The sequence below is a fragment of the Lactuca virosa genome, chromosome 3, assembly GCF_052849685.1.
Source record: "Lactuca virosa cultivar CGN04683 chromosome 3, Lactuca_virosa_CGN04683_v6, whole genome shotgun sequence".
Taxonomy (NCBI): domain Eukaryota; kingdom Viridiplantae; phylum Streptophyta; class Magnoliopsida; order Asterales; family Asteraceae; genus Lactuca; species Lactuca virosa.
Window position 1 is genome coordinate 169,977,603 of NC_136428.1, and position 11,130 is coordinate 169,988,732.

The following is an 11,130-nucleotide window of genomic DNA, read 5'->3' on the forward strand; positions in this document are numbered from 1 at the left end:
TAATCTATATGTGGTCACTCCTAGCTCTAGTAGTTTAATAGTCACTAAATTACTAGTAAACAAGTTCATGTAATTTAATGGTCACTAAGCTACACTAAACTTGAATTTAAGCAACAAAAATACAAACTTTAACATGCTAGGTAATGATAATCAAACACAAGCACCAAACCAACTTCATAAAATCCAATAAAATAGCAAGCTAAACCATAGTTCTAAGGTTTCATCTAGCTAAACGAAAGTAAACTAGTTTAGCTACTCATAGCTGAAGTCAAACACACAAGTTCATAAGAAATTGACATGATTAAATTAATGCAAACTGAATGTAGAGTTATAGTCTTCAAATTCTTGATCTTCAAGCAAGCTCTCCTTCCAAAGATGTTTTTCGCAGGTTTATGACCTCCGAATTCGAGTTTCTCATAATATCCTTCTCCCAAAATCTCTCTCAATCGATAATGCAAATATATATATATATATATATATATATATATATATATATATATATATATATATATATATATATATAGTTTTCACAAAATTGTGGCTCACGTCGTGAATAGGAGTCTCACGTCGTGAGCTTGGTGTTAATTCGTATCGTGCAAGGATTCTGGCTTCCTCGTACTAATATTCTAGAAACGCTCTCTTCACGTCGTGAGAATTGATGTCTCACATCGTGAGCAAGGATTCTGGTCCTTATTCTTCAAGAGTGTCCTAATTAGCAGCAAAATATAAATTAATTCAATAAGTATCACTTATCTTTGCAATTAACCAAAATATTACTTAAAATGTATTAAAATATTGCCTAAAATGTGTATAAATATGGCAATATCAACTAAATTGGTATATTCTTCAATTAGAAGCAAGTCCTTTTTGGGTTGCCCTCATAACTAGAACTTGATTAGAATGTCATTTATTGAGAGATGATGATTTATTAGATTATTATATGAATAATAAACTAATTGGAAATCATAAGGAAATGATTTCTTTATATATTATATGATCAATATATTAACTGGAAATAGATAGTTTATTTGTTAATTTATTATGTGATTAATTAATCAATATGGGATCAGTTGTTAAAGTAATTGATTTGTTAATTTATATGATTAACAAATTAATGAGAAATAAATTAAAACTAATTAATTATTAATCAAAATTAATCTAGAATTAACTTGGGATTAATTGGAATTAATTAAATGTGCAATGAGTGAATTGTAATTGTTCAATAGTTGAACAAAAGAGGCAATTCTAGAACCATCATAGGGTGGACGGTTTTGGGAGCCCTTCTAGGGTTTCCAGAAGCCTCCTGGATGTTAATTAGGAAAGGATTTGAATCAGAATTAAATCCATTATTTAATTGTTCAAATCTTGCTTTGTCCCTAAGTTACCTAAACTATAAATAGGATCCATTTGGCATCAATTTTCATGACTACTCCTTCTTTGAAGCTTATGAACGACAATTAGACCTCTTCTCCTCTCTCCTCAAGTGGCTTCTAGGTCTAGGGTTTGGGTGTGAGCCATTAGAGGCATCCAAGCTTTTGGTGCTTGCTTTTCAAGAAACTCCAAGAGGATTTTGGTTTGATTATTTGCTAAAATAATCAAAAGGTATGTAACCCGAATCTTTATATGATTTTCAATTTTCATAGGCTCTCCTTAGACTTTCTTGATATTCATAGTTTATTGTTATCACTAGAGAAACATAGATCCTTTCTAGGTTGCATGTAAACTTAAGGGTTTAAGTGTTTTTACACTCATATGTAATTTTGTATAACCTAGAAAAATCATCAGTGGTAGCAGAGCCTTAGTTTTCTAATTGATTGTGCATAATAGTGAATTGATCAAAATTAAGGTTTGTGGAAATTGAACCTTAATGGCCTTAAATTTTCGCAAAAGGCTATGGTTCTTGAAACCCTTGCCTCCACCCCTATTTTCGAAAATGCTAGGGTTTCCCTTAGGGTTTCTAGTTTTTCTTAATTATAAGTTTAAATGCCTTAAAATTTAGATAATTAAAACCTAGTAACCCTAATCCCTTTATTTTCGAAAATTAGAAGGGTTATTGGATTAGAATTAAATTTGAATTATTTTATTAATTGTTTAACTGAAGATAATTATTTAATCCCTAATGATTTAAATTTGAATTCTTTTATTTATTGTTTAATTGAAGATAATTATTTAAATTCTTAATGATTTAAATTAAAGGATACTTGGTAAATCATTAATTGTTTAAAATTAATTAATTATTAAAAGTTTAATTCGAAAATTAATTTTAAACCCTAGTATTTTGAAATTTGATTACGACATCCCTCTTCAAAGTTCGAATTGAAAATATGGATCCTAGCCTTAATTAAATTTGGGTTAATAATTAAGAATTAAAATCAACTAACTTGAATTCTCTCTTCTCCCAATGTTAGATGTCAAATCAAGACAATGATGGTCTTCCTCATTCTTTGGGAAATGTTTTTTCCTCTATTATCTGGAAATGGTCTTCCATATTCTGATCAAGGTGAAAATTTCTTCCCTTCTTTGGCTAATGGTGGAATTGGACATCTTCCTTCTTTAACTATTCCACCTCCTCCTCATGTGGCTCTCCCAACGTCACGAGTTGAAAGATATGAAACAACTCTAGCCCTTTTGGCATGTAAACATGAAGATAAAAATTTTGTGTGTGCGCACATTCTAAAATGAAGTCATACATTGCCAAATTGGATAGGATGTGTATCGTATTCCCAAAGGAGCAAGCCAATGATTTGGTTCTTCTTTCTCTTCCTGAGTCATATGGTCAGTTCGTTAAGAACTTTCATATGAAGAATCTTGATGTGACCGTAATTGATCTGACCTATATATGGATGGTTGCTGAAGAAGAAATGCTTAAGAACACAACTAAATTAGAAACGATTATAAGGTCTAATTCCAAGGTTTCCATGGACACTGGCAATGGTAACATTGGTGGTGCAGAAAAGATTTCTCTTCCCAATGGAAAGGGGTCGCCTAAGATCAAATCATTTGATCGTTATGGTAAAGACAAAGGCTTGTTCTGGGATCATTCCATGTGTTGAACCCAAAGAGTCCATTTGTTTCTATTTCCAAATAAAGGGAAATTGGAAGCGAAGCTGCCAAAAATACAATGAAAGATCTTAGAGATAGTAAATTCAAGTCGTGTGACTTTACTTCAGGTACATCTGTTATCTAATTCCATAAGTTCCTATTCTTAGACTCTTAATACATAATTTGATGATCACATTTTGATGGTATTTCAGGATCTAAAAGAAAAAATGAAGCTTGAGCGTAGTAAGCTAAATCCGATCGTGGCAAATGGACTTTGGTCGAATGGTTCAATGGTCAGAATTTGGAGCTACTGCTAGGGAGTTAGGATAATTTAATAGATTACTATTACTCTTTTCGAAGATGTTTAGCAATATAGTTTTTTATTTCGTGCATTGTAAGAATAAGTTCCAAAATTTTCATTTATTTCAATAAAAGAAAAGTTTTGGTTTACATAGTTACCTTATCTTATTTCCTTGCAATGACATTATTGAAAGTGTTGGTTATGTTTTTAATAATGGCAATATTAATTGTGGATTTGATTCTTATGATATCGCTTGTGGTATTGTCATAATTGACCAAGTGAACATAAATTTCATCGCCAACTGGATAGATACTTGGTGTCGTATAATTCGAATTGTATAATATATGATAATCTTGTTCATTGGAAAATTATGATTAATTAATTGATCACATGTTTATGTGATGGCAAGTGAAGGACTAATGGATCCGGTACATGTTGATATGGACTCTTCAGGTCCACCAAAAGGGACGACAACTCCATTCGTCATGATTTACTGATGCTTTAGTAAATATGATTGTGTTTATAAGATTAAACAGAATTCTAATACTTTGAAAAGATTCAAAGAGTAGCAGAATGAATGGAAGAATCTATTAAGCGAAAATATAAAAGATTCTCCAATCTGAAAAGAAAGGAGAGTGTTGTAGTATCATGTTTTATGATCATCTTAGTAATTGTGAAATTGTATCACAATTATTCCTCCAAGAACATCTTAGTGCGATTGTATGACTAAGAAGAGGAGTCGAACATTGTTGGAGATGGTTTGATCATATATGAGTCATACTTTGTTCCAATCAATGTTTTAGAGCCATGCTTTAGTAATTGTAAATCATATCTTGAAAGTCATTTCAAAACTAAGAAGGATGATAACACCTCGTAATATGTGGAGTAATAATGTTTTCTTACTCTAGCACATTTGGAATTGGAGTTGTGATGTTTTCGTTAATCGAGAAACAAAAGATAAAATGAGACCAATTCTATGAAGTGTTTTCTTGTCGGAAATCCGCACGAACTTTTGAATATTGGTTTTAGCTTATCAAGGAATGTTTCTTAAGAGAAAACTTATATATCAAGAAGTTGGTGAGAGTCGTATTGATCTTGAGAGTTTCAAGAGTCAACCGACAATGATCCTTTTAGTTATCACTAGCACGCGACCTGAAGTTGATAACCTGTTGTGTTTATTGACACATTCTAATTTTTTGTGCACTTCCAGTTGACTTGGCAACGCCCATGAGTTCTATGTTATTCATTTAACCACAAAATGCTAAGCACGTTGGTCAGTGAAAGTACATTGATTAATATGGGTGAGCTGCTAACAACATGGATACACTGGTAGGCCTTTTGAGCTGCCAGAAGGCAAGAAATTTAGATTAAGCGAAATTCAATCCATGAAGGAGACCTAAATGTGATTTTGGTTTGTCCGAAACCTTGTCTTTTGAATGTATTTTGAAAATGAAAGTTTCACATGGATAGGAACGTATGCACCTTTAAAATCTTGGTGGAAAGGTTTCGCTCTAATTCATGAAAATGATTATGTGGAAATATTTCCGCTGATAGATTTTAAGAGATGATAAAGATCAATATGGATATTGATTCTGTTAAATTGCATTCTCAAATTCACAATATGATTACGGCATCCCACTTCATATTTCTAATTGTGAGGAATGCCAAGGAATTGTTTAAACTTTTAGGAGATATGTTTATCACGTCTTGAAAGAGTTTGAATATATACACGATCCAAATAAAGTGTATAAGCTTAAGAAGCCTAATTAGAGGCTTGACGAAGCATCTCAAAATAGGAATTTGCACTTCCATGAGAAATTCAAAAGGTATTGATTTCTAGAAGTCTAGTTGATTTATGGGTACATGTCAAAGCTAGTGGGAGCATAATTGTTATGTTGGTATTGCATGTTGACAATACTATTCATAGGGAACAAGGTCGTTAGTTTGAAAGTTGCAAAAGTGGGAATTGTTTCGCTATAGTGGACTTAAGGGAGAGGGCACTCATACTTCATTGCGAATCTAAAGGTTTAGATTGTATAGTTTAATAAAACTTAGTCAAAAGGCATATATAAATAGCATGTTGAAATGTTTTGACATTGGATATTCTATATATAGAAACATTAAAACAAGGAATTGAACAAATATTAGACTCTTGTAATATTGAGTCGAGTCTCATATGCTCCGGATATAGGATCGATTACATATGCTATAATATTCGATTATTCTATTTTTCAAATTCTTTTAGCATTATGCGAAAAGGACTAGAATTTCATGTGACTAGAGTTATTAAACAAACTGTCAAGAACATTCTGAGGTTTTACCGAAGATTGGTTGCTTGTGGACAGTTAGAAGTATGACATTATTTGGAAAGGACCATAGTGACACGTTTTGGATTGCGATGATTCTTGGTCAGAATCGATGGTCATATAGGAATATGGAAATGTTTCCATAATGGGAAAGGTTTGCAAAATCTACATGTGAGTTGGAAACTTTAATGCAAAGAAGTGTTCAAGGAGTGTACCTTAAATTTGAGACATCATAACTATGGAATTGTTTAGAGTAAGAAGTTCTTGTGGAACATTCTGTAATATCGAAGGTTCAGTCTTTGTGACTTTAGAACCTCGACATCACAGAAGGACAGTGCATGTAAATATGAAATTCCACTACATCTCAGATAAGGACAAGAATTTGGAATTATGAAATGAGCATCAATGGAGTAATGTCCAGTCGATCTGTTCACAAAGGAACGACCATCGAGAGGCATAGTATGCATGTTCATAGCATGGCATGACTGATGTTATTTAATTCAAGTGGTTAGTTGATTACTCGAAACATTATACAATGAATAATTTCATAATTTTTATGGTGATTAAATAATAGTGATATATTTATAATGAACGGGTATGATGCCATAATTAATTAAATTATTATTGTGTTTTACTTCTCTGAGTAACTTTAATATTATTCAAAATTCCACAGTCGTTCATACTTTTGGAAGTAAGTAGTGAATTAAGATTGTCATGAATTGATTGTAGATTGTCGATTGCGGTTAAGACATTGCAATTGGAATTGCTACAGTATTCATGAGTACTTTGAAAAAAGAGATTTTAAGTATTGGAGAAACCCAAGCTTAGAGATTACTTCATGGATTCAATCACAAGTAATTCTAAGACGATAATATCATCTATTCTCAAAACAGACATATATAGTTCATAGTTTACAAATCAGTTGTGCATTGGTTTGCTCAAACACATCTCATAACTGGATGTTATAAAGGGTTATTCCATATGGGATTTGATATATAAATCGTATGACTATATAGTCAATGTAAATCGTTCCTTTTGCCTGAATAAGGAAAAGCGATATTTGTGGGGAAGTCGATGATTTGAGTTTATTTATGAGAACCAGGTTTCTGGTCCGGACTAAATTGATGTGTTCGATTTTGTAGTCTAAATTGATCATAAATCGGGAAATCGGGAAACAACCAAATGAACGTGAGGTTGATCATATAATCCATGACTCAGTTCATATGATATCTTGTAGAAGGATTATGTTATCACTTATCTTAGGGCCAATAGCTGATTTGAATCAGATTTTGGAAGTGGCTTTGGAAAGCACTGTTTGCTGTTTACTTCAAGGTCTATACTTGAAATTGTAGTTACAGACTTATCTAAGTGGGAAACTGTTGGATTAAGGTGTCTAAGCCAATAACTAAATTGGTATATTCTTGAATCAGAAGCAAAGTCTTTTTTGGGTTGCCATAATAAGTAGAACTTGATTAGAATGACATTTAATGAGAGAAGATTATTTATTATATTATTATATGATTAATAAACTAATTGGAAATTATGAGGAAATGATTTGTTTATATATAATATGATCAATATATTAACTGGAAATAGATAGTTTATTTGTTAATTTATTATGTGATTAATTAATCAATATGGGATCAGTTGTTAAAGTAATTGATTTGTTGATTTATATGATTAACAAATTAATGAGAAATAATATAAAACTAATTAATTATTAATCAGAATTAATCTAGAATTAATTGGAATTAATTAAAGGTGCAATGGGTGAATTGTAATTGTTCAATAGTTGAACAAAAGAGGCAATTCTAGAACCATCATAGGGTGGACGGTTTTGGGAGCCCTTCTACGGTTTCCAGAAGCCTCATGGATGTTAATAAGGAAAGGATTTGAATTTGAATTAAATCCATTATTTAATTATCCAAATCTTGCTTTGTCCCTAAGTTACATAAATTATAAGTAGGATCCCTTGGGCATCAATTTTCGTGTCTACTCCTTCTTGGAAGCTTATGAACGAAAAGTAGACCTCTTCTCCTCTCTCCTTAAGTGTCTTCTAGTTCTAAGGTTTGGGTGTGAGCCATTAGAGGCATCCAAGATTTTGGTGCTTGCTTTCTAAGGAACTCCAAGAGGATATTGGTTTGATTATTTGTTATAATAATCAAAAGGTATGTAACCCTAATAGTGATATGATTTTCAATTTTCATAGGCTCTCCTTAGGGTTTCTTGATATTCATAGTTTATTGCTATCAATAGAGAAAACATAGATCATTTCTAGGTTGCATGTGAACTTAAGGGTTTAAGTATTTTTTCGGCTCATATGTAATTTTTTATAACCTAGAAAACCCATCAATGTTTAGACATATAATCCTCATTATCTCCCCGAAAAGTTATATGTCAGTTCTAATACAATAATTAAACATTTAGAATCCTGAACACATAAAATTTTCAAATCAAGGTCGGCAACATACCATAAATCTAGTCAAGTAATAGCAAGTTAGGCAACCTAAAGCATGTTATAATTCATTTAACACATAACAACAAATTAGGCATCTTATCCTAAAGTAGGCTAGTGCTCTTATCAATCCAGGTATACTTCCTAGAATATAATAGACACACATCTGACGATCATCTTAGCATTCTATGTTTAAGTCTATAAATCCTTAAATATTCCTAGTTTGCTTAAACTAATGCTCTGATACCAACTGTGACATCCCCATTTTTATGACCCGAAAAAGACCTTTTCTTTATGCTTATTTTAAACAGAGTATTCTTTATATTGCGGAATTTGTCCTATAAAAAGTATTTATGAAGAAATGTTTTTCATTGATTATCATAATTTGGGATGTCATAACTGATACAAGAAACATAAGTATAAACATAGTCGTTACAAGCCTGGTGAGCACATAGGGTTTTCAACCCACAATAATATAATTAAATTTTTTTAATTATATATTCCACACCAATCAGATAACCCGATTACTTATTCTCGTTATTCTCACTCCCTGATCCTAAACCGGTGATCTCAAGGGATCTATCCTAAAAGATCTCTAAGTGGAAAACACTACCTCGGGGACTCCTTAGCAATATGTGTTAATAAGACAACCATGGGGTGAACAGAGTACCCTGATGAACCATGGAGTGAACAGAGTACCCTCATGAATAGTTCATTCATACCTACAAGTCGTGATCATGTCTGTATGTGGATTCCTTAACATCTGCGTACAATTCATCAATGCCGACAGGTCGTAGACCTGTCCGCAAAACAATTTACTAATATCTACAGGTTGCAAACATGCCTATGTATGATCGATTAACACCTACAAGTTGTATATATGTCTGTGTATGACTTATAAACATCTACAAGTTACAGGCATGTCCATGTTTGACCAGATATGAATATGCATTAAAAATATTTTTTTAAAGTTCTTTTTTCATTATTATTTTCAAAATATAAATTTTAATTTTCGTTGAGTTTAAACAAAAATTATTATTTCTATTTTTTTTTTAATTCTACGAAAATTAAGCTTATATTTCGAAAATAATATTTAAAAAAAGTTTTTTTTTTCAAAAAAAATTGCATTTTAATGTATATTCATACTATTTTGTGCATATGCACATTTTTAAAAAACATATGCATATGCACATGCACGTAATTTTTTTTCAATTTTCTTAGATATGGATATCCATATATACATATGAAATTTGGTACCTAAACTCATTACAGATATAAAGTTTGTAGGTTCGCAACTTCAATTTGATTCTCCATGGATCTTGATTATATATATATATATATATATATATATATATATATATATATATATATATATATATATATATTATTGTGAGAACTTGAGAACTCCTAATTCGCTCATCATTTTTCAAAATCAAAACCACCAATATTAACGAAATTCAGCGTCTAAGCCATATTTAGGCTCAAACAAAGATTTGATGATTTTTTTTTAAATGTACATGTATGCATATTTGAATGTTCATATAAATACGTGCATGAATATCTACGTCTACAATCCATATAACTACGTCTGCAATCCATATAACTGTGTCCGCGATCTATGTAACTGTGTTTGTAGTCCATAAAACTACGTCCGTAGTCAATATTACTATGGTGCCTCCGCAGTCTAAAAATATGCATGCATGCATATTTAGATGTGCATATATGCATATTTCAAAAAAAATCGTCAAATCTTTTTTTTAGCGTTGTACCCTCTTAGACGTTGCATTTCGTTAATATTTGTGGGTTTGATTTTGAAAAATGATGAGCGTATTAGGAGTTCTCAAGTTCTCATAAATTTTTAAGTTATATATATATATATATATATATATATATATATATATATATATATATATATATATATATATATAGAGAGAGAGAGAGAGAGGTTTTGTGTTTGTGTTTGTGTGTGAATTAGGTTTGTTTTCAATTTGGTTCAAGTGATGGTTAAAAAGTTAAAGATTCTTTAGTTAGAAAGGAATTATAAGAATATAAAACTGTGGAGTGGCTTCAATCTTTGTAAATAACCGATCAATCCTCAAGGATATGTTGCCCAGAAGAATATATGTCTATAACTCGTACATCAATAAAAACTGTTGAGAGATTATCTTAAGATGGGTGAAGACTCCCATTTTAAATCTTATAGTATATACTATAAGTTATTTTCCTATAATAAAAAAATATATTTAAAATCTTAAACAATAACCATATTGTCGTTTTACCATTTGATATATATAACAAGGTAAGTGTAATATATTGAGAAATGAGTATCGGGTTTGTTTGATACATCCCCATATGTATGTTACCAAGAGATGTCTGTGGAAGAGGTACAATGCATTAATAAATTAATCACATTTATGTTATTGGAATTTGAAGTAACAACATGGAGAATCTTTTTATAATTTTTAAAGTTAAGAGTGACAGTGGATCCTCGTTCAGGGGTCAAACCGATGGATTTTGTCCATCCATGCCCAGCTTGAACCTGCCGCCACTCACCGTACGGTTTGCATGGGACGGGTCATGACTCATGTGACTTGGATTTGTTTGGTGACAGAAGGCTGGTTCAGTGACTTCAGTCAGTCTTCTTTCACTATCTGGCCTCGTCATGTTCCTATTCACTTGTGTTAACATTTTGTTTAATATTTGGGCAAGTTAATGTTCATCTCTTTTTGGAAATTGTCTTTAGTTTGAATTGTGAGTGACAGTATATTTCCTTGGTTAAATAATGGGATACTATGATGAAAACTTTGTTATGGTTATTTTGGTGTTATTTTAAAGAAATGAGGTTATATTCCAATGTATCATTTAGATGGTCATGTGTCGTCCAAGGCAAGCGGAAATGTCACACGCCCACGTCAAGGGAATATTATAACAACAACAGCAACAACAGATCTTGTAATGTCATTTGAATGTGGTAGACGGGATTTAGATGCCAGCAATAATATCTTCATGGGTGTGTAGAGCGATTG